The 21,091-nt window shown below is 52.7% G+C and overlaps 9 non-coding genes across 9 annotated transcripts; all 9 read left to right on the top strand.

Annotated features, from left to right (window-relative positions):
• Positions 1–9,347: 9,347 nt before the first annotated feature.
• Positions 9,348–9,419, top strand: TRNAW-CCA (transfer RNA tryptophan (anticodon CCA)). Its single transcript has one exon. It is a non-coding gene; the product is annotated as a tRNA-Trp (tRNA).
• Positions 9,420–10,790: 1,371 nt separating this feature from the next.
• Positions 10,791–10,862, top strand: TRNAW-CCA (transfer RNA tryptophan (anticodon CCA)). Its single transcript has one exon. It is a non-coding gene; the product is annotated as a tRNA-Trp (tRNA).
• A 1,370-nt stretch (positions 10,863–12,232) lies between these two features.
• TRNAW-CCA (transfer RNA tryptophan (anticodon CCA)) lies at positions 12,233–12,304 on the top strand. Its single transcript has one exon. It is a non-coding gene; the product is annotated as a tRNA-Trp (tRNA).
• A 1,369-nt stretch (positions 12,305–13,673) lies between these two features.
• TRNAW-CCA (transfer RNA tryptophan (anticodon CCA)) lies at positions 13,674–13,745 on the top strand. The gene has a single exon. It is a non-coding gene; the product is annotated as a tRNA-Trp (tRNA).
• A 1,371-nt stretch (positions 13,746–15,116) lies between these two features.
• TRNAW-CCA (transfer RNA tryptophan (anticodon CCA)) lies at positions 15,117–15,188 on the top strand. Its single transcript has one exon. It is a non-coding gene; the product is annotated as a tRNA-Trp (tRNA).
• Positions 15,189–16,560: 1,372 nt separating this feature from the next.
• Positions 16,561–16,632, top strand: TRNAW-CCA (transfer RNA tryptophan (anticodon CCA)). The gene has a single exon. It is a non-coding gene; the product is annotated as a tRNA-Trp (tRNA).
• A 1,370-nt stretch (positions 16,633–18,002) lies between these two features.
• TRNAW-CCA (transfer RNA tryptophan (anticodon CCA)) lies at positions 18,003–18,074 on the top strand. Its single transcript has one exon. It is a non-coding gene; the product is annotated as a tRNA-Trp (tRNA).
• Positions 18,075–19,446: 1,372 nt separating this feature from the next.
• TRNAW-CCA (transfer RNA tryptophan (anticodon CCA)) lies at positions 19,447–19,518 on the top strand. The gene has a single exon. It is a non-coding gene; the product is annotated as a tRNA-Trp (tRNA).
• A 1,359-nt stretch (positions 19,519–20,877) lies between these two features.
• Positions 20,878–20,949, top strand: TRNAW-CCA (transfer RNA tryptophan (anticodon CCA)). Its single transcript has one exon. It is a non-coding gene; the product is annotated as a tRNA-Trp (tRNA).
• The last annotated feature ends 142 nt before the right edge of the window (positions 20,950–21,091 follow it).

Here is a 21,091-nt window from a genome sequence, read left to right as displayed (position 1 = left end):
TTTTGGTGTATGTCTTTGCAAGTTAAAGATTAAAGCTACAAACACCAATCGTTAAGTAAATGGTATCATAGATTGGAATTCTAATGTTCTGTGTTCTTTCAGAACACTATAACTCAGTTTGTTGTAGATAGACTTTCTAGTGGTTACTCATTGCAAAGGGATTCTGCATTTTTGTATTCACTTCAACTGGCTCAATTACTTCTCCCTCATTTTTCTACATACATGTGCATTTTTAGAAAGATGGATGTTTTCCTATGACATGTTGTGCTGCAAAATAACAAAATAAATATTGAAAGCAATCTTCTAAAAAAAACCATTTTGCTCTTTGGCACTACATGCACGTGAGCAATCTCCTGAGATCAATAATCTAATTTGTTAAAGAAGAAATTGTTTCTACTGTGTTCAGAAATAATACAATTCCACTTTAATGAAATTTAAGCCTTTTCTTCAGTTTAAGAAATCAGCACAAACATCTTTTTTCTTTTAAAGTATCTACTTGTCCTAAACCCATCAAGGAAGACTTTCCTATTTACTATGTAGGGTAGTGGAAGTTAAAGAAGACACAAGACACTACAGGCATTCTGCCATTTTAATTTTCTGTATAAAAACAAGGTTTGGACTGATAAGCTAACTTCAAACACCTAATAAACAGGACATTTAAAAGACTTCTGATTCAAGAGGTATCATAATTAATGCTGTGACAGAGTGCTGAGTCTTCTGTCACCCCAGTCCCAGCTAATTAAGGTGCATTAGAGCTGAGTTAGGAGGACCTGTACCTGATTAGAGAATGGGAGACAGCTGTGCGCCTAACTGGGCTGAGAAGTTGCTTGTACCTGATTAGTGTATAGGAGGCAGCTGCCAAGCTGACTAAGTAGGGTTTATATGTGGGCCAGAGGAAAGATTGAGGACCTGGTCTAGCTCAGCCTAGCTGGAGCAGAGATATCCTTGGGCTGGCTAATTCTAGCCAAGTACTGTATGAAGGTGGTAGCTGTTAAACTAGAGGATCTTTAAGTCCTTTGTGAGCAAGAGGGTAGCTGAAATGGAGGTGCTGTAGCAGAGCACCCTTATGTGTGCCAACCTGACTTGATGTAAAAGAGTAAAAATGGGTAGGAATTATCTTACAATATATCTTCATAGATCCTAGCACAATGCAGCCCTGACCTGGTTGGGGCCTCTAGGTGCTACTATAAAATACATTAATAAAGTTACTGGTACATAGAGCCTTTCATCTAATTCACTGATTCAAATCTGGCCCAGACTAGTACTAAAAAAAAAAACCAAAAGCTGATTTTTATCTGCTCTCTAGTGTCTTATATGTAATGAGCAGATGACTCATTTTCTGGTTGATAGGTGTTTGCATCCTGATAATCACTGAAAACAGGCATTACATGGTAGTCCACAATGAAGGAAACAAGGACTGAAAGGGCAAGTGATCTTTCCTAGTTACCTTTTGAAGCAAAGAGGTAGTCCAGGAGAGGGAAACTTCTGGCACTGTACATGTTGTGTGGATAACTAAGACTTCAGTTTCAAAAGCTTGTGTTGTTAATTATTGTGTATTTCACCTGAACTGAATTTACTTGAAGTACTAAAAGCAATTGGATTGAAGAAGAGTGCATACCCATGCTGATGAAATATACAACAATTGAGAAGACAAGTTTTTGTCAGAAGCAGAAATGCATTCATTTCACTGGAGTCTAGGGACTAGATTTTTTTAAAGATATGTAGGCACCAAGGCATTTTTGAAAATCCCACTAGGCACTTATCTGCATCTCTAGGCACCTAAATATCTTTAAAATCAATTCCTAAGTCTCTATATCAATGGATGCACTAGAACATTTTTAACCTGTTTTCCTGCAAGAGTGTAAGTGCTAGTGTAATGAGGGCTGACCCATTCATCCCCATGTCTGCCCTGAGCAGATTTTCCTGACTTAGTGATGAAAATATATGAGCCCTGTCTATTTCAGTGCATACATCTTCCCTAGCACTATTCTAGCTGCATGTTGCAGCAACATGGGTATAAAATCTTCTTAGAGTAAACAATGCCTATGACTCCACACTTCCTCAATAACTTTTTAGGCTGCAATGAAAAACCTGATGGTGTATATGTAGTGCTAGATTTAGTGATACCTTGACAAATACAAAAATAACCACAAGTGCATGTGGAAGTTCTTTTCCTTTGGTGTTTTTATATATTGTCATCCATGAGAAATCTTTACACTTTCTATCAGCCCACATAATCCTTTGCATATCTTCTAATGCATCTCCTCTCCCCTCTCTTTGTACTTTGACAATGCAGACTTTGTCTTCAAGACCACAAAAATGTGTCTAAAAACCTCATATTCCAGAGACAATCACCTGTTTTAAGCAGCTACTTTCATCCTTAAGAGTATAAGTAACGTTTAGATTGATCTTTATATAAAGAGAGTCTCCAAGTAACTGATTATTTTGTTGGTTCCCTAGGTGGTCACCTAAGATGTTTCATTGTTCAGGCAAACTGGCCCTTGCTACTCTTGCTTATTTTTGGATGAGGGTATCTAGGTAAAACATACAGGTTCTTTCTGAAACCTGTTTTTTCCTCACTTCCTTTCTTTGTTTGTGTGCTAAAATGCAGAATTATCCTTCTGAATAAAACGTAAGAGATTCTGAGACGTGGAGCTTGTCTCTTTCCTGCAGATTAGCAGTAACCAGTTACCGTGAATGTTGTTGTAACGCATAAATGGTGGCTTGCCTAGGGCTGGAAGCATCATTTTAAAGATTTTAAAATGTTTATAGTTACCTTGGAGAGCTGATGTTTAACATAAAATAAATGTCTGTTCACATATAACCTCCTGCCTTCTTAGTTCTGTACAGTTCTTAATTTACAACACAGCACCATAGACAGCTGTAGACAGTAGTGTGCAAAACCTTCAGGTACAGGCATTGCCATTATCCAACCTATGGTTGAAATGCTGCTATAAACACCCTAGAGTATTTGTGTTTAGTTTTAGCAAGGCTTTAGCACAGTTTCCCTGACCAGTCTAGACAGCTGTTTTACTTCCATGAACCATGTTATGATACCATCTGTAGGCTACCAGCATGGCTCCCTCAGGGCAAAAACCCTTCTCACACTGTTAAAGAGAATGATGTTTAACAGCAAATATGTTTAAGCTTTGTGATTACTACCAGTTTCTACAGGGGCCTGGAAAGGACCACAAGACGCATATGCAAATCCACATGCTTCTAGTGACTCATAGACTTTAAGGTGAGAAGGGACCAGCTTGATCATCTAGTCCAGTGTTCTTCATTGCAAGGCCTGGGAGCCAGTGGCGGCTCCCATCACCCTAAGTGTGACTCCCTGACTGATTGTTTATATTCCAATTTATTTTATTTTTAACATTAGAATATGTACCCAGCCTATCAAAGTCCGCCTTCTTTACACGTTACATTGACCACATGGTATGATGTGCGCCAATAAGTACATCTAAGTATATCTGTTGTATAAAAAGAACCCTTTCCCTGTATCAGTGTCATCTCTGTCACCAGTTATCACAGACATTTGTTCTGACCGTGCTAAACTGGAGAGTGACATTGTGGAACTTCAGACAAATGACATCATGAAGTCTGAACTTAACACAGGTGTTTATCATTTCTGGAACATAGTCCCTGATACACAATACCCATCTCTGAAACATTGTGTGCAAAAAATGCTGTCATTTTTACGTATATCTGCGAATCCACATTTTCAACAATGAATATTGTGAAAAGAAAACAGAGTAACAAATTGACCAATGACCATTTGGACTGCCTTACGAGGATTGCAATGACAGACTACAAATACTGCATGAACAAAGTCAGGGAGCAACAGGCACACTTTCGCTCAGGGGTATCATTTTATTGTACAAGCAGACTTTGTTTTAGTTACAGGAGTCGCTCTGTAACATTACATCATTAAGGAGTAGCAAGCAATGTGTTAATCTAGTAGTTGATGGGGCTCTCATATTGAAGATTTTTTGCCAAAGTGGCCCCCGCTTGAAAAATAGTGAAGATCACTGATCTAGTCTGATATCACAGGCCACAGAACCTGTCCCACCCACTCCTGTAATAGACCCCTAACCTTTGGCTGAGTTACCTGATGTCCTTAAATCTTGATTTAAAGACTGCAAGTTACAGAGAATCCACCATTTACTCTAGTGGCTTGCTTCTCCCTTTTTGTAGTTCCGCACTAGAGGCTCAAATATGTAAGGAATGTGAAGAGTAGTTGCACCCACTTCTAGTCCCCTGTGAATGAGAGAGAATGATGATAAAAGGCCTTATTATGGTAGTCTTTTCTTTCTTCCTCTGATTTTTTCCACTTTAAAGACAGTATCAGAATTAGGGCTTGTTTCAGGTAGGGTGTAGGATGGATGGATAAAGTTGATCAGTTCACTATATCATACAAAAGGAACATAAGCTCTATAAATGCAATATCAAGGTTGTGTATGAATTTACATACCACCATCAGGAAATGGAAGAAGTACAGATCTCAAAGTGACATTACATTGAATAGTCTGCACAAATTATTGGATTACTCATCAGACCTTAAATGTCTATTTAAGTGCAGTGTGAATGAGCTAATGCAACTATAAGAATTTGTACTTGTTCACCTGAAATGCATTTCAGTTCATACCAGTGATATTGCTTTAATGTACATTTTATATTTCCTTTCCTTTTTCTTTTTTAAAACTGCCTCTCTTTAAAACATTGCTCTCACCACCCACCCAACTTGACATATTTTAAATTCCTACTATAAATAAAACCATATGTTTCTGTTTTTCAAATAAACCAATCTATTAATTCCCAATGAGAAAAAGTTTGCTGTTTAATAACCCCGTTTTCACGTCTTGATTTTGAGTGCCATGTGCTGGAGGTGCTTAGTGAGGAAAGCAGCTGCTGAATCCAGAAAACTAGCTGCTGCCAGACTCCCAGCTTCCAAGCAGGAAGCCTGTTATAGATAGAAGAGAAATTTCACACCTGCTCCACCTCTTCACTTCAAGAATCATACCAGGAAGAGTGGGTGGGCTGTTTAAGAAAAGATGGTCAGCACATGCTAACGACAGATGAGCTCAAGAGGTGAGAAGAGACAGGTGTTTCTACAGCTGGGATTGCCCCACCAATCAGGGTTTGATGCTTTCCAGTAGAGAGGGTCACGTTAGGATGCTTGGTTTGCTGTTACAGACACTAATACTTTGAATTGTTATAGCACCTTTTATCTGAAGCTCTCAAAAATCTTTACAAACAGCAATTATTACTGCATTTTACATTTATAGTGTGGTAGCACCTAAAAGCCACAACCTCACTGTGCTAGGAGCTATACAAACATCATACAAGACTGTCCCTCTCCCAAAGCGCTTACAGTCCAAAAGACAAGATGAAACAGAAGGATGAGACAAACAAGCAGGTCAGGATGCGGTGGGGGAAACAGGATGTGCACAATCCTTGGCCAGTCAGTAGTAGTGATCCCAGCTCTCCACCTGTTTAGCCACTACATGCTGCAGTTTACTCAATGCATTGCAGCAGAGGTGAGTTTGGAGTGGGAACTTGAAAGAGGACAAGGTAGTGGTGGTGGTGATGTAGATTTCAGCCAGTAGATCTCCCCACTTGGTGACATAGGAGAAAGCACAAAAGTGCTTACTGGAGAAGTGTAGAATGGGAAGATGGAGGCTGGCATCAAAGGCACAGTGTAGGTGGGAGTTAAACTTGCAATAACATAATAGGTTGGATAGATGGGGTGGGGCAAAATTGTGAAGGACATTGTAAGCACAGACAAGAAAGGTGTTTGATGCACTGAGCATGAGGGAGCCAATGGAGGGACTTAGAGGTGGAGGTACCTTAGTCAGAGTGACAAACCAAGATGCTCTGCACAGCAGTTTTTTGAGTCGTTTTGAGGAGGGGAGAGTTTGCTGTCAGGTTAGCCACAGACAGACAGAGGCAAAATGAATGCAAACTATTTCATTGTAAAAAGAAGATAGACTGCCTCCCTCCCCAGTACTCAAATACTAGCACTCAGGAAAAGATGTGCGGCAGTATTTTTCACACCGCCACCTAGTGACCAAACAAAAAAATGCAGTTTTAACTTTCCATGACATTTCCCCTTTTCATTTTTCTTTTCTGCATTTTAACAATTTTAACACTATAAAACTTTTTTTTTCAAACTAACTTTAAATTTTGACACACATCTGTCTGTTACTCACCCCTAAAACTACTATTTTTTTAACAATATGTTCAGAATGATACTGGAGAAATTCCTCAGGCTCCATTTTGCGTTTCTGACCCCCATTTGGAATAAGCAAGAGTCACTCCACCATTGGAAGCTGGAGGACACATGGTATTTCTGAGCATGTGCAGTACAAAAGTAGGGGAAAGGTCAGATGAGGTAACCCTGAGGTAAATAATGGCAGCCAACACTTGTGAAATGTTTGGAATTTTGGCATGCATTCAAGAAAGTTTGGTACTGAGCATGTGCAGTATGAATGTAGGCTAAAGGCTGCGAAAATAGTAAACAACAATTGACAGATTACAGTCACGGGAGTAGTGGACAACAATTGGAGAATAAAAATAGAACAGGCAGCTTGCCAATGAAATGCTGAGGCTAAAAACAGATAGTATAAAAGAACTGACAGCTAGTATAGTATAAAAGGTGGTGTAGCAGTGGGTAGAAGTCACTGAAGTGGGGAAGAGAGAAGGAGCTGACAGCAATAGACAGTACAGGCAGTTACTACCAGAGTGACCTGTTCAACAGAGGACCTGAAGAAGCAACAATAGCAGCACCCACAGACCTGAAGAAGAAGAAGCAGCATCAGTATCAGAGGGAGCCCTGCCACTGAAAGGAAGTCAGCAGATAGATTAAGCCTCTCAGTTATAGTTATAGCATAGTATTATATGGTGTTAGTATGTATGTGTGTAAGCCTGAGTTAATAGAGATATATGTTCAAGAAATGTAGAAGATTTAAGGCATTTAGAAATTGCTGTCAATGGCCTGTGACAGACCGTCCATATGTGACAGGGTGCAACCGCTTAGAATCATCTCAGCAGTAAGATATTGTGGAAGAGGTGCTCTTCAGCTCGTACAGAATCTGTGTTTTATAACATCTATAAGGGATTAAACTTTTAGATTATTATTGTATCAGAGATTATCATTTGCATCAGTAAAAAGATACCTTGTATTGGAAGGAATACAGCCTGTGTCAATCAATCATTTTTCTGACTGCTGTATCTGTGTCCTCCAAGTATGGAGACCCATACCTTAGGAAGGACAGATTAAGGGGGCAATAGGTGGGCTATTCTAGGGAACCCTAAAACCTGTTTTGGGGGGGTAACAAGAATGGTTAACAACTTGGAAGCCCATAGTTTCAAGGGCTGTCTCTGCAAGCATTGAAAGAAGTGAACCTTCTTCTTCTGCACCTGCATTTTGTAGAATTTGCTCAATTGGTTGTTACGTCTCTGGAATTAACTGAACATGTCGACGGTTTCTGTTGAACTCCCTCTGTTGGTCTCAGAAACATATGATCTAGACAAGGCATTCTTTTTCTTTAAAAACAGCTGGAGTTTCCCATCATTTTCCTCCATCCTGTTAGAAAGAAACATGGTCACCAGACTCCAGATGAGGCAATTCTCTGAGTTATGTTGGTTATAAGAGTATTTTTCCATTTATCTGATCTGGCTACTTTTCTCAGTTGTGGCCATTTTGCAGGTAAGCTCTTCTCAACAGTGGCAACATTAGTATGCAGCAGTTGCCTTCTGTGATGGTTCTTGGGGTACGCAGGACTGAGAGTCCCCTTTGTAGCTCCTGACTCTCGACTAACGAAGCCTTGCCTGTGAGCATTAGCGTCCTCACAGCACAAGGGTAACAACCACTCAAGAAATCGGTTCCAGGATATGGCATCCCTCTCGTTGAACTAGACCACAATTAGGGGCACAATGGTGGAAAGAACACTCAAAACCTAGTAACAGTCCTAGGGACCTTGGCTGGCCAGGGCACGGGTGGCTTAGTGGTGGAATTCTTCATTGCACCGTGGCAAGAGCAGGTTCCATACCCAGGAACAGCATTCGCACTTTTCCCAGGACTACACCTCTTCTGCTGTGTATCTGCTGGGCTGATAAGTAACTCCCTGGACTAACATTCTGATTCCGGAGGCCTGTTTGACTTAAACAGAGACTTAGAAGAGCTACATTGCCGGGGAGCTACTAATTTTCCACCTTCCTTCCTTCTTGGGCCCTCCTCCCGGGCTTTTCTCCGGGCTGGCCCATGCCACCTTCGCGAGGAGGGAAGGTAGCGTGAGAGGACACGTTCTCTCTCTCAGCCTCCTCTTTCCTTTCCCAGGAAACTTGGACATAATGCCAGAAGAAAGGCATCTGCGAGCAAAGACAAGGAACGGGGAAGACGCAATTCCACGGCTGGGCGCCGAGTAGCCGAGAGTGCCCATGCGCATTGTCAAATCCTGCCTTTCCCAGTGTCCTTGGGCAGGGCAGTTTCTGACCAGCTTCAAAGCAGGGGCCTCCGTACGTGAAGCAAAGACGAGAACCGCCGGGCTATCGGAACTGAATACCGGTTTACTGGGGATGCCGGGGCAGAGAGCCGCCCATTGGCTGCCATAGCAGGCCCCAGAAAGAGGCAGAAAGACCTAGCTGGCATTGGCTGAAGGGACTGGCGGAAAGGAAACACTCTAGCTGCAGTCCTTGCGGGCTCCGGGGGCAGGGCCTTGGTTCTTCAGGGCTGGGGTTTTCCTCGGCCGGCCCCGAGGCCCCTTGTTCGATTTCCACGCAATGCATTGGCTGCCTTTCCCCGAGCCAGCCTGCTGTATGTGGTTGGCAGGGCAGCTGCTCCAGGCCCGAAGGCTGTGATTGCACAGACCCGTGTCACTCGCTGAGCTGCTTAAGGGAGCCTCTTGGTATCTGTGTTACGGCTTTTTCGTCCCTTTCTTCCTTCTCGGGAAGCAGCGGTGAGGGTCCAGGAGCAGTTTGCTGAGGACTGTGCTGTTACGGGAGCACCATTAAGCCCCTTCCCGCGCTTTAGCCAGGGCCGCAGGATGTGCAAGCGCAGGCTGGGAATGCTTTGGCCACCAGGTCAACCCGCGTACGCTCAAGGTCCTGCTCTGGTGAGTGGAAAGGGACTGAAGGGTTGCTGATCAGGCACGTGGGGACGGTTCTCATCCTGGCGGCTTGCTTCCTGTGGAGCAGGGCCGAAAGGGCCTCCTTGGAGCTCCTGGCTCGGCCGTGAGATCGGGACGGGAGGGGACGAGATGGTGAGCCCTCGCTTGCTCGACAGGAAGGAAAGTCATTCTGCCCGTCCACCCACCAGGCCCGGCCAAAGGTGCCTCTTCTCACCAGCAGGCCTCGTGGCGCAACGGTAGCGCGTCTGACTCCAGATCAGAAGGTTGTGTGTTCAAATCACACTGGGGTCAGGCTGTGCTGCCTTTGTCCCCATTCACCCCTCTGGGGGTCATCCTCTCCCGAGCTGTGCAGGCCCTCTTGCTGTGTCCCCTTCCGGAACGCGGTGACCTTCTTTTTGCTTGAAAGAGGTCCCAGAGGAGCCAGTCAAGTGGAGGGCTGCCGCAGCAGCGGGGCAAGGCCGCCGGAACGCTCCGCAAGACAGGCACGAGTCCAAGCCGCAAACTCCTGATCCGTAGTCACGCACCTTATCCGTTGCCCCCCTGGGCCCTCCTCCCGGGCTTTTCTCCGGGCTGGCCCATGCCACCTTAGCGAGGAGGGAAGGTAGCGTGAGAGGACACGTTCTCTCTCTCAGGCCCCTCTTTCCTTTCCCAGGAAACTTGGACATAATGCCAGAAGAAAGGCATCTGCGAGCAAAGACAAGGAACGGGGAAGACGCAATTCCACGGCTGGGCGCCGAGTAGCCGAGAGTGCCCATGCGCATTGTCAAATCCTGCCTTTCCCAGTGTCCTTGGGCAGGGCAGTTTCTGACCAGCTTCAAAGCAGGGGCCTCCGTACGTGAAGCAAAGACGAGAACCGCCGGGCTATCGGAACTGAATACCGGTTTACTGGGGATGCCGGGGCAGAGAGCCGCCCATTGGCTGCCATAGCAGGCCCCAGAAAGAGGCAGAAAGACCTAGCTGGCATTGGCTGAAGGGACTGGCGGAAAGGAAACACTCTAGCTGCAGTCCTTGCGGGCTCCGGGGGGCAGAGCCTTGGTTCTTCAGGGCTGGGGTTTTCCTCGGCCGGCCCCGAGGCCCCTTGTTCGATTTCCACGCAATGCATTGGCTGCCTTTCCCCGAGCCAGCCTGCTGTATGTGGTTGGCAGGGCATCTGCTCCAGGCCCGAAGGCTGTGATTGCACAGACCCGTGTCACTCGCTGAGCTGCTTAAGGGAGCCTCTTGGTATCTGTGTTACGGCTTTTTCATCCCTTTCTTCCTTCTCGGGAAGCAGCGGTGAGGGTCCAGGAGCACTTTGCTGAGGACTGTGCTGTTACGGGAGCACCATTAAGCCCCTTCCCGCGCTTTAGCCAGGGCCGCAGGATGTGCAAGCGCAGGCTGGGAATGCTTTGGCCACCAGGTCAACCCGCGTACGCTCAAGGTCCTGCTCTGGTGAGTGGAAAGGGACTGAAGGGTTGCTGATCAGGCACGTGGGGACGGTTCTCATCCTGGCGGCTTGCTTCCTGTGGAGCAGGGCCGAAAGGGCCTCCTTGGAGCTCCTGGCTCGGCCGTGAGATCGGGACGGGAGGGGACGAGATGGTGAGCCCTCGCTTGCTCGACAGGAAGGAAAGTCATTCTGCCCGTCCACCCACCAGGCCCGGCCAAAGGCGCCTCTTCTCACCAGCAGGCCTCGTGGCGCAACGGTAGCGCGTCTGACTCCAGATCAGAAGGTTGTGTGTTCAAATCACACCGGGGTCAGGCTGTGCTGCCTTTGTCCCCATTCACCCCTCTGGGGGGCATCCTCTCCCGAGCTGTGCAGGCCCTGTTGCTGTGTCCCCTTCCGGAACGCGGTGACCTTCTTTTTGCTTGAAAGAGGTCCCAGAGGAGCCAGTCAAGTGGAGGGCTGCCGCAGCAGCGGGGCAAGGCCGCCGGAACGCTCCGCAAGACAGGCACGAGTCCAAGCCGCAAACTCCTGATCCGTAGTCACGCACCTTATCCGTTGCCCCCCTGGGCCCTCCTCCCGGGCTTTTCTCCGGGCTGGCCCATGCCACCTTAGCGAGGAGGGAAGGTAGCGTGAGAGGACACGTTCTCTCTCTCAGGCCCCTCTTTCCTTTCCCAGGAAACTTGGACATAATGCCAGAAGAAAGGCATCTGCGAGCAAAGACAAGGAACGGGGAAGACGCAATTCCACGGCTGGGCGCCGAGTAGCCGAGAGTGCCCATGCGCATTGTCAAATCCTGCCTTTCCCAGTGTCCTTGGGCAGGGCAGTTTCTGACCAGCTTCAAAGCAGGGGCCTCCGTACGTGAAGCAAAGACGAGAACCGCCGGGCTATCGGAACTGAATACCGGTTTACTGGGGATGCCGGGGCAGAGAGCCGCCCATTGGCTGCCATAGCAGGCCCCAGAAAGAGGCAGAAAGACCTAGCTGGCATTGGCTGAAGGGACTGGCGGAAAGGAAACACTTTAGCTGCAGTCCTTGCGGGCTCCGGGGGGCAGGGCCTTGGTTCTTCAGGGCTGGGGTTTTCCTCGGCCGGCCCCGAGGCTCCTTGTTCGATTTCCACGCAATGCATTGGCTGCCTTTCCCCGAGCCAGCCTGCTGTATGTGGTTGGCAGGGCAGCTGCTCCAGGCCCGAAGGCTGTGATTGCACAGACCGTGTCACTCGCTGAGCTGCTTAAGGGAGCCTCTTGGTATCTGTGTTACGGCTTTTTTGTCCCTTTCTTCCTTCTCGGGAAGCAGCGGTGAGGGTCCAGGAGCAGTTTGCTGAGGACTGTGCTGTTACGGGAGCACCATTAAGCCCCTTCCCGCGCTTTAGCCAGGGCCGCAGGATGTGCAAGCGCAGGCTGGGAATGCTTTGGCCACCAGGTCAACCCGCGTACGCTCAAGGTCCTGCTCTGGTGAGTGGAAAGGGACTGAAGGGTTGCTGATCAGGCACGTGGGGACGGTTCTCATCCTGGCGGCTTGCTTCCTGTGGAGCAGGGCCGAAAGGGCCTCCTTGGAGCTCCTGGCTCGGCCGTGAGATCGGGACGGGAGGGGACGAGATGGTGAGCCCTCGCTTGCTCGACAGGAAGGAAAGTCATTCTGCCCGTCCACCCACCAGGCCCGGCCAAAGGCGCTTCTTCTCACCAGCAGGCCTCGTGGCGCAACGGTAGCGCGTCTGACTCCAGATCAGAAGGTTGTGTGTTCAGATCACACTGGGGTCAGGCTGTGCTGCCTTTGTCCCCATTCACCCCTTGGGGGGCATCCTCTCCCGAGCTGTGCAGGCCCTCTTGCTGTGTCCCCTTCCGGAACGCGGTGACCTTCTTTTTGCTTGAAAGAGGTCCCAGAGGAGCCAGTCAAGTGGAGGGCTGCCGCAGCAGCGGGGCAAGGCCGCCGGAACGCTCCGCAAGACAGGCACGAGTCCAAGCCGCAAACTCCTGATCCGTAGTCACGCACCTTATCCGTTGCCCCCCTGGGCCCTCCTCCCGGGCTTTTCTCCGGGCTGGCCCATGCCACCTTAGCGAGGAGGGAAGGTAGCGTGAGAGGACACGTTCTCTCTCTCAGGCCCCTCTTTCCTTTCCCAGGAAACTTGGACATAATGCCAGAAGAAAGGCATCTGCGAGCAAAGACAAGGAACGGGGAAGACGCAATTCCACGGCTGGGCGCCGAGTAGCCGAGAGTGCCCATGCGCATTGTCAAATCCTGCCTTTCCCAGTGTCCTTGGGCAGGGCAGTTTCTGACCAGCTTCAAAGCAGGGGCCTCCGTACGTGAAGCAAAGACGAGAACCGCCGGGCTATCGGAACTGAATACCGGTTTACTGGGGATGCCGGGGCAGAGAGCCGCCCATTGGCTGCCATAGCAGGCCCCAGAAAGAGGCAGAAAGACCTAGCTGGCATTGGCTGAAGGGACTGGCGGAAAGGAAACACTCTAGCTGCAGTCCTTGCGGGCTCCGGGGGCAGGGCCTTGGTTCTTCAGGGCTGGGGTTTTCCTCGGCCGGCCCCGAGGCCCCTTGTTCGATTTCCACGCAATGCATTGGCTGCCTTTCCCCGAGCCAGCCTGCTGTATGTGGTTGGCAGGGCAGCTGCTCCAGGCCCGAAGGCTGTGATTGCACAGACCCGTGTCACTCGCTGAGCTGCTTAAGGGAGCCTCTTGGTATCTGTGTTACGGCTTTTTCGTCCCTTTCTTCCTTCTCGGGAAGCAGCGGTGAGGGTCCAGGAGCAGTTTGCTGAGGACTGTGCTGTTACGGGAGCACCATTAAGCCCCTTCCCGCGCTTTAGCCAGGGCCGCAGGATGTGCAAGCGCAGGCTGGGAATGCTTTGGCCACCAGGTCAACCCGCGTACGCTCAAGGTCCTGCTCTGGTGAGTGGAAAGGGACTGAAGGGTTGCTGATCAGGCACGTGGGGACGGTTCTCATCCTGGCGGCTTGCTTCCTGTGGAGCAGGGCCGAAAGGGCCTCCTTGGAGCTCCTGGCTCGGCCGTGAGATCGGGACGGGAGGGGACGAGATGGTGAGCCCTCGCTTGCTCGACAGGAAGGAAAGTCATTCTGCCCGTCCACCCACCAGGCCCGGCCAAAGGCGCCTCTTCTCACCAGCAGGCCTCGTGGCGCAACGGTAGCGCGTCTGACTCCAGATCAGAAGGTTGTGTGTTCAAATCACACCGGGGTCAGGCTGTGCTGCCTTTGTCCCCATTCACCCCTCTGGGGGGCATCCTCTCCCGAGCTGTGCAGGCCCTGTTGCTGTGTCCCCTTCAGGAACGCGGTGACCTTCTTTTTGCTTGAAAGAGGTCCCAGAGGAGCCGGTCAAGTGGAGGGCTGCCGCAGCAGCGGGGCAAGGCCGCCGGAACGCTCCGCAAGACAGGCACGAGTCCAAGCCGCAAACTCCTGATCCGTAGTCACGCACCTTATCCGTTGCCCCCCTGGGCCCTCCTCCCGGGCTTTTCTCCGGGCTGGCCCATGCCACCTTAGCGAGGAGGGAAGGTAGCGTGAGAGGACACGTTCTCTCTCTCAGGCCCCTCTTTCCTTTCCCAGGAAACTTGGACATAATGCCAGAAGAAAGGCATCTGCGAGCAAAGACAAGGAACGGGGAAGACGCAATTCCACGGCTGGGCGCCGAGTAGCCGAGAGTGCCCATGCGCATTGTCAAATCCTGCCTTTCCCAGTGTCCTTGGGCAGGGCAGTTTCTGACCAGCTTCAAAGCAGGGGCCTCCGTACGTGAAGCAAAGACGAGAACCGCCGGGCTATCGGAACTGAATACCGGTTTACTGGGGATGCCGGGGCAGAGAGCCGCCCATTGGCTGCCATAGCAGGCCCCAGAAAGAGGCAGAAAGACCTAGCTGGCATTGGCTGAAGGGACTGGCGGAAAGGAAACACTCTAGCTGCAGTCCTTGCGGGCTCCGGGGGGCAGGGCCTTGGTTCTTCAGGGCTGGGGTTTTCCTCGGCCGGCCCCGAGGCCCCTTGTTCGATTTCCACGCAATGCATTGGCTGCCTTTCCCCGAGCCAGCCTGCTGTATGTGGTTGGCAGGGCAGCTGCTCCAGGCCCGAAGGCTGTGATTGCACAGACCCGTGTCACTCGCTGAGCTGCTTAAGGGAGCCTCTTGGTATCTGTGTTACGGCTTTTTTGTCCCTTTCTTCCTTCTCGGGAAGCAGCGGTGAGGGTCCAGGAGCAGTTTGCTGAGGACTGTGCTGTTACGGGAGCACCATTAAGCCCCTTCCCGCGCTTTAGCCAGGGCCGCAGGATGTGCAAGCGCAGGCTGGGAATGCTTTGGCCACCAGGTCAACCCGCGTACGCTCAAGGTCCTGCTCTGGTGAGTGGAAAGGGACTGAAGGGTTGCTGATCAGGCACGTGGGGACGGTTCTCATCCTGGCGGCTTGCTTCCTGTGGAGCAGGGCCGAAAGGGCCTCCTTGGAGCTCCTGGCTCGGCCGTGAGATCGGGACGGGAGGGGACGAGATGGTGAGCCCTCGCTTGCTCGACAGGAAGGAAAGTCATTCTGCCCGTCCACCCACCAGGCCCGGCCAAAGGCGCCTCTTCTCACCAGCAGGCCTCGTGGCGCAACGGTAGCGCGTCTGACTCCAGATCAGAAGGTTGTGTGTTCAAATCACACCGGGGTCAGGCTGTGCTGCCTTTGTCCCCGTTCACCCCTCTGGGGGGCATCCTCTCCCAAGCTGTGCAGGCCCTGTTGCTGTGTCCCCTTCAGGAACGCGGTGACCTTCTTTTTGCTTGAAAGAGGTCCCAGAGGAGCCGGTCAAGTGGAGGGCTGCCGCAGCAGCGGGGCAAGGCCGCCGGAACGCTCCGCAAGACAGGCACGAGTCCAAGCCGCAAACTCCTGATCCGTAGTCACGCACCTTATCCGTTGCCCCCCTGGGCCCTCCTCCCGGGCTTTTCTCCGGGCTGGCCCATGCCACCTTAGCGAGGAGGGAAGGTAGCGTGAGAGGACACGTTCTCTCTCTCAGGCCCCTCTTTCCTTTCCCAGGAAACTTGGACATAATGCCAGAAGAAAGGCATCTGCGAGCAAAGACAAGGAACGGGGAAGACGCAATTCCACGGCTGGGCGCCGAGTAGCCGAGAGTGCCCATGCGCATTGTCAAATCCTGCCTTTCCCAGTGTCCTTGGGCAGGGCAGTTTCTGACCAGCTTCAAAGCAGGGGCCTCCGTACGTGAAGCAAAGACGAGAACCGCCAGGCTATCGGAACTGAATACCGGTTTACTGGGGATGCCGGGGCAGAGAGCCGCCCATTGGCTGCCATAGCAGGCCCCAGAAAGAGGCAGAAAGACCTAGCTGGCATTGGCTGAAGGGACTGGCGGAAAGGAAACACTCTAGCTGCAGTCCTTGCGGGCTCCGAGGGGGCAGGGCCTTGGTTCTTCAGGGCTGGGGTTTTCGTCGGCCGGCCCCGAGGCCCCTTGTTCGATTTCCACGCAATGCATTGGCTGCCTTTCCCCGAGCCAGCCTGCTGTATGTGGTTGGCAGGGCAGCTGCTCCAGGCCCGAAGGCTGTGATTGCACAGACCCGTGTCACTCGCTGAGCTGCTTAAGGGAGCCTCTTGGTATCTGTGTTACGGCTTTTTCGTCCCTTTCTTCCTTCTCGGGAAGCAGCGGTGAGGGTCCAGGAGCAGTTTGCTGAGGACTGTGCTGTTACGGGAGCACCATTAAGCCCCTTCCCGCGCTTTAGCCAGGGCCGCAGGATGTGCAAGCGCAGGCTGGGAATGCTTTGGCCACCAGGTCAACCCGCATACGCTCAAGGTCCTGCTCTGGTGAGTGGAAAGGGACTGAAGGGTTGCTGATCAGGCACGTGGGGACGGTTCTCATCCTGGCGGCTTGCTTCCTGTGGAGCAGGGCCGAAAGGGCCTCCTTCGAGCTCCTGGCTCGGCCGTGAGATCGGGACGGGAGGGGACGAGATGGTGAGCCCTCGCTTGCTCGACAGGAAGGAAAGTCATTCTGCCCGTCCACCCACCAGGCCCGGCCAAAGGCGCCTCTTCTCACCAGCAGGCCTCGTGGCGCAACGGTAGCGCGTCTGACTCCAGATCAGAAGGTTGTGTGTTCAAATCACACCGGGGTCAGGCTGTGCTGCCTTTGTCCCCATTCACCCCTCTGGGGGGCATCCTCTCCCAAGCTGTGCAGGCCCTGTTGCTGTGTCCCCTTCAGGAACGCGGTGACCTTCTTTTTGCTTGAAAGAGGTCCCAGAGGAGCCGGTCAAGTGGAGGGCTGCCGCAGCAGCGGGGCAAGGCCGCCGGAACGCTCCGCAAGACAGGCACGAGTCCAAGCCGCAAACTCCTGATCCGTAGTCACGCACCTTATCCGTTGCCCCCTGGGCCCTCCTCCCGGGCTTTTCTCCGGGCTGGCCCATGCCACCTTAGCGAGGAGGGAAGGTAGCGTGAGAGGACACGTTCTCTCTCTCAGGCCCCTCTTTCCTTTCCCAGGAAACTTGGACATAATGCCAGAAGAAAGGCATCTGCGAGCAAAGACAAGGAACGGGGAAGACGCAATTCCACGGCTGGGCGCCGAGTAGCCGAGAGTGCCCATGCGCATTGTCAAATCCTGCCTTTCCCAGTGTCCTTGGGCAGGGCAGTTTCTGACCAGCTTCAAAGCAGGGGCCTCCGTACGTGAAGCAAAGACGAGAACCGCCAGGCTATCGGAACTGAATACCGGTTTACTGGGGATGCCGGGGCAGAGAGCCGCCCATTGGCTGCCATAGCAGGCCCCAGAAAGAGGCAGAAAGACCTAGCTGGCATTGGCTGAAGGGACTGGCGGAAAGGAAACACTCTAGCTGCAGTCCTTGCGGGCTCCGAGGGGCAGGGCCTTGGTTCTTCAGGGCTGGGGTTTTCGTCGGCCGGCCCCGAGGCCCCTTGTTCGATTTCCACTCAATGCATTGGCTGCCTTTCCCCGAGCCAGCCTGCTGTATGTGGTTGGCAGGGCAGCTGCTCCAGGCCCGAAGGCTGTGATTGCACAGACCCGTGTCACTCGCTGAGCTGCTTAAGGGAGCCTCTTGGTATCTGTGTTACGGCTTTTTTGTCCCTTTCTTCCTTCTCGGGAAGCAGCGGTGAGGGTCCAGGAGCAGTTTGCTGAGGACTGTGCTGTTACGGGAGCACCATTAAGCCCCTTCCCGCGCTTTAGCCAGGGCCGCAGGATGTGCAAGCGCAGGCTGGGAATGTTTTGGCCACCTGGTCAACCCGCATACGCTCAAGGTCCTGCTCTGGTGAGTGGAAAGGGACTGAAGGGTTGCTGATCAGGCACGTGGGGACGGTTCTCATCCTGGCGGCTTGCTTCCTGTGGAGCAGGGCCGAAAGGGCCTCCTTCGAGCTCCTGGCTCGGCCGTGAGATCGGGACGGGAGGGGACGAGATGGTGAGCCCTCGCTTGCTCGACAGGAAGGAAAGTCATTCTGCCCGTCCACCCACCAGGCCCGGCCAAAGGCGCCTCTTCTCACCAGCAGGCCTCGTGGCGCAACGGTAGCGCGTCTGACTCCAGATCAGAAGGTTGTGTGTTCAAATCACACCGGGGTCAGGCTGTGCTGCCTTTGTCCCCGTTCACCCCTCTGGGGGGCATCCTCTCCCAAGCTGTGCAGGCCCTGTTGCTGTGTCCCCTTCAGGAACGCGGTGACCTTCTTTTTGCTTGAAAGAGGTCCCAGAGGAGCCGGTCAAGTGGAGGGCTGCCGCAGCAGCGGGGCAAGGCCGCCGGAACGCTCCGCAAGACAGGCACGAGTCCAAGCCGCAAACTCCTGATCCGTAGTCACGCACCTTATCCGTTGCCCCCCTGGGCCCTCCTCCCGGGCTTTTCTCCGGGCTGGCCCATGCCACCTTAGCGAGGAGGGAAGGTAGCGTGAGAGGACACGTTCTCTCTCTCAGGCCCCTCTTTCCTTTCCCAGGAAACTTGGACATAATGCCAGAAGAAAGGCATCTGCGAGCAAAGACAAGGAACGGGGAAGACGCAATTCCACGGCTGGGCGCCGAGTAGCCGAGAGTGCCCATGCGCATTGTCAAATCCTGCCTTTCCCAGTGTCCTTGGGCAGGGCAGTTTCTGACCAGCTTCAAAGCAGGGGCCTCCGTACGTGAAGCAAAGACGAGAACCGCCAGGCTATCGGAACTGAATACCGGTTTACTGGGGATGCCGGGGCAGAGAGCCGCCCATTGGCTGCCATAGCAGGCCCCAGAAAGAGGCAGAAAGACCTAGCTGGCATTGGCTGAAGGGACTGGCGGAAAGGAAACACTCTAGCTGCAGTCCTTGCGGGCTCCGAGGGGGCAGGGCCTTGGTTCTTCAGGGCTGGGGTTTTCGTCGGCCGGCCCCGAGGCCCCTTGTTCGATTTCCACTCAATGCATTGGCTGCCTTTCCCCGAGCCAGCCTGCTGTATGTGGTTGGCAGGGCAGCTGCTCCAGGCCCGAAGGCTGTGATTGCACAGACCCGTGTCACTCGCTGAGCTGCTTAAGGGAGCCTCTTGGTATCTGTGTTACGGCTTTTTTGTCCCTTTCTTCCTTCTCGGGAAGCAGCGGTGAGGGTCCAGGAGCAGTTTGCTGAGGACTGTGCTGTTACGGGAGCACCATTAAGCCCCTTCCCGCGCTTTAGCCAGGGCCGCAGGATGTGCAAGCGCAGGCTGGGAATGTTTTGGCCACCTGGTCAACCCGCATACGCTCAAGGTCCTGCTCTGGTGAGTGGAAAGGGACTGAAGGGTTGCTGATCAGGCACGTGGGGACGGTTCTCATCCTGGCGGCTTGCTTCCTGTGGAGCAGGGCCGAAAGGGCCTCCTTCGAGCTCCTGGCTCGGCCGTGAGATCGGGACGGGAGGGGACGAGATGGTGAGCCCTCGCTTGCTCGACAGGAAGGAAAGTCATTCTGCCCGTCCACCCACCAGGCCCGGCCAAAGGCGCCTCTTCTCACCAGCAGGCCTCGTGGCGCAACGGTAGCGCGTCTGACTCCAGATCAGAAGGTTGTGTGTTCAAATCACACCGGGGTCAGGCTGTGCTGCCTTTGTCCCCGTTCACCCCTCTGGGGGGCATCCTCTCCCAAGCTGTGCAGGCCCTGTTGCTGTGTCCCCTTCAGGAACGCGGTGACCTTCTTTTTGCTTGAAAGAGGTCCCAGAGGAGCCGGTCAAGTGGAGGGCTGCCGCAGCAGCGGGGCAAGGCCGCCGGAACGCTCCGCAAGACAGGCACGAGTCCAAGCCGCAAACTCCTGATCCGTAGTCACGCACCTTATCCGTTGCCCTCCCGGGCTTTTCTCCGGGCTGGCCCATGCCACCTTAGCGAGGAGGGAAGGTAGCGTGAGAGGACACGTTCTCTCTCTCAGGCCCCTCTTTCCTTTCCCAGGAAACTTGGACATAATGCCAGAAGAAAGGCATCTGCGAGCAAAGACAAGGAACGGGGAAGACGCAATTCCACGGCTGGGCGCCGAGTAGCCGAGAGTGCCCATGCGCATTGTCAAATCCTGCCTTTCCCAGTGTCCTTGGGCAGGGCAGTTTCTGACCAGCTTCAAAGCAGGGGCCTCCGTACGTGAAGCAAAGACGAGAACCGCCAGGCTATCGGAACTGAATACCGGTTTACTGGGGATGCCGGGGCAGAGAGCCGCCCATTGGCTGCCATAGCAGGCCCCAGAAAGAGGCAGAAAGACCTAGCTGGCATTGGCTGAAGGGACTGGCGGAAAGGAAACACTCTAGCTGCAGTCCTTGCGGGCTCCGAGGGGGCAGGGCCTTGGTTCTTCAGGGCTGGGGTTTTCGTCGGCCGGCCCCGAGGCCCCTTGTTCGATTTCCACTCAATGCATTGGCTGCCTTTCCCCGAGCCAGCCTGCTGTATGTGGTTGGCAGGGCAGCTGCTCCAGGCCCGAAGGCTGTGATTGCACAGACCCGTGTCACTCGCTGAGCTGCTTAAGGGAGCCTCTTGGTATCTGTGTTACGGCTTTTTTGTCCCTTTCTTCCTTCTCGGGAAGCAGCGGTGAGGGTCCAGGAGCAGTTTGCTGAGGACTGTGCTGTTACGGGAGCACCATTAAGCCCCTTCCCGCGCTTTAGCCAGGGCCGCAGGATGTGCAAGCGCAGGCTGGGAATGTTTTGGCCACCTGGTCAACCCGCATACGCTCAAGGTCCTGCTCTGGTGAGTGGAAAGGGACTGAAGGGTTGCTGATCAGGCACGTGGGGACGGTTCTCATCCTGGCGGCTTGCTTCCTGTGGAGCAGGGCCGAAAGGGCCTCCTTCTAGCTCCTGGCTCGGCCGTGAGATCGGGACGGGAGGGGACGAGATGGTGAGCCCTCGCTTGCTCGACAGGAAGGAAAGTCATTCTGCCCGTCCACCCACCAGGCCCGGCCAAAGGCGCCTCTTCTCACCAGCAGGCCTCGTGGCGCAACGGTAGCGCGTCTGACTCCAGATCAGAAGGTTGTGTGTTCAAATCACACCGGGGTCAGGCTGTGCTGCCTTTGTCCCCATTCACCCCTCTGGGGGGCATCCTCTCCCAAGCTGTGCAGGCCCTGTTGCTGTGTCCCCTTCAGGAACGCGGTGACCTTCTTTTTGCTTGAAAGAGGTCCCAGAGGAGCCGGTCAAGTGGA

The sequence above is a fragment of the Emydura macquarii genome, unplaced genomic scaffold (assembly GCF_026122565.2).
Source record: "Emydura macquarii macquarii isolate MOO-44397 ecotype Brisbane River unplaced genomic scaffold, CSIRO-AGI_Emac_v2 contig_1146, whole genome shotgun sequence".
Lineage (NCBI taxonomy): Eukaryota > Metazoa > Chordata > Testudines > Chelidae > Emydura > Emydura macquarii.
Note: the sequence above shows the minus strand (reverse complement) of the source record. Positions and strands in the feature narration are given on the sequence as shown.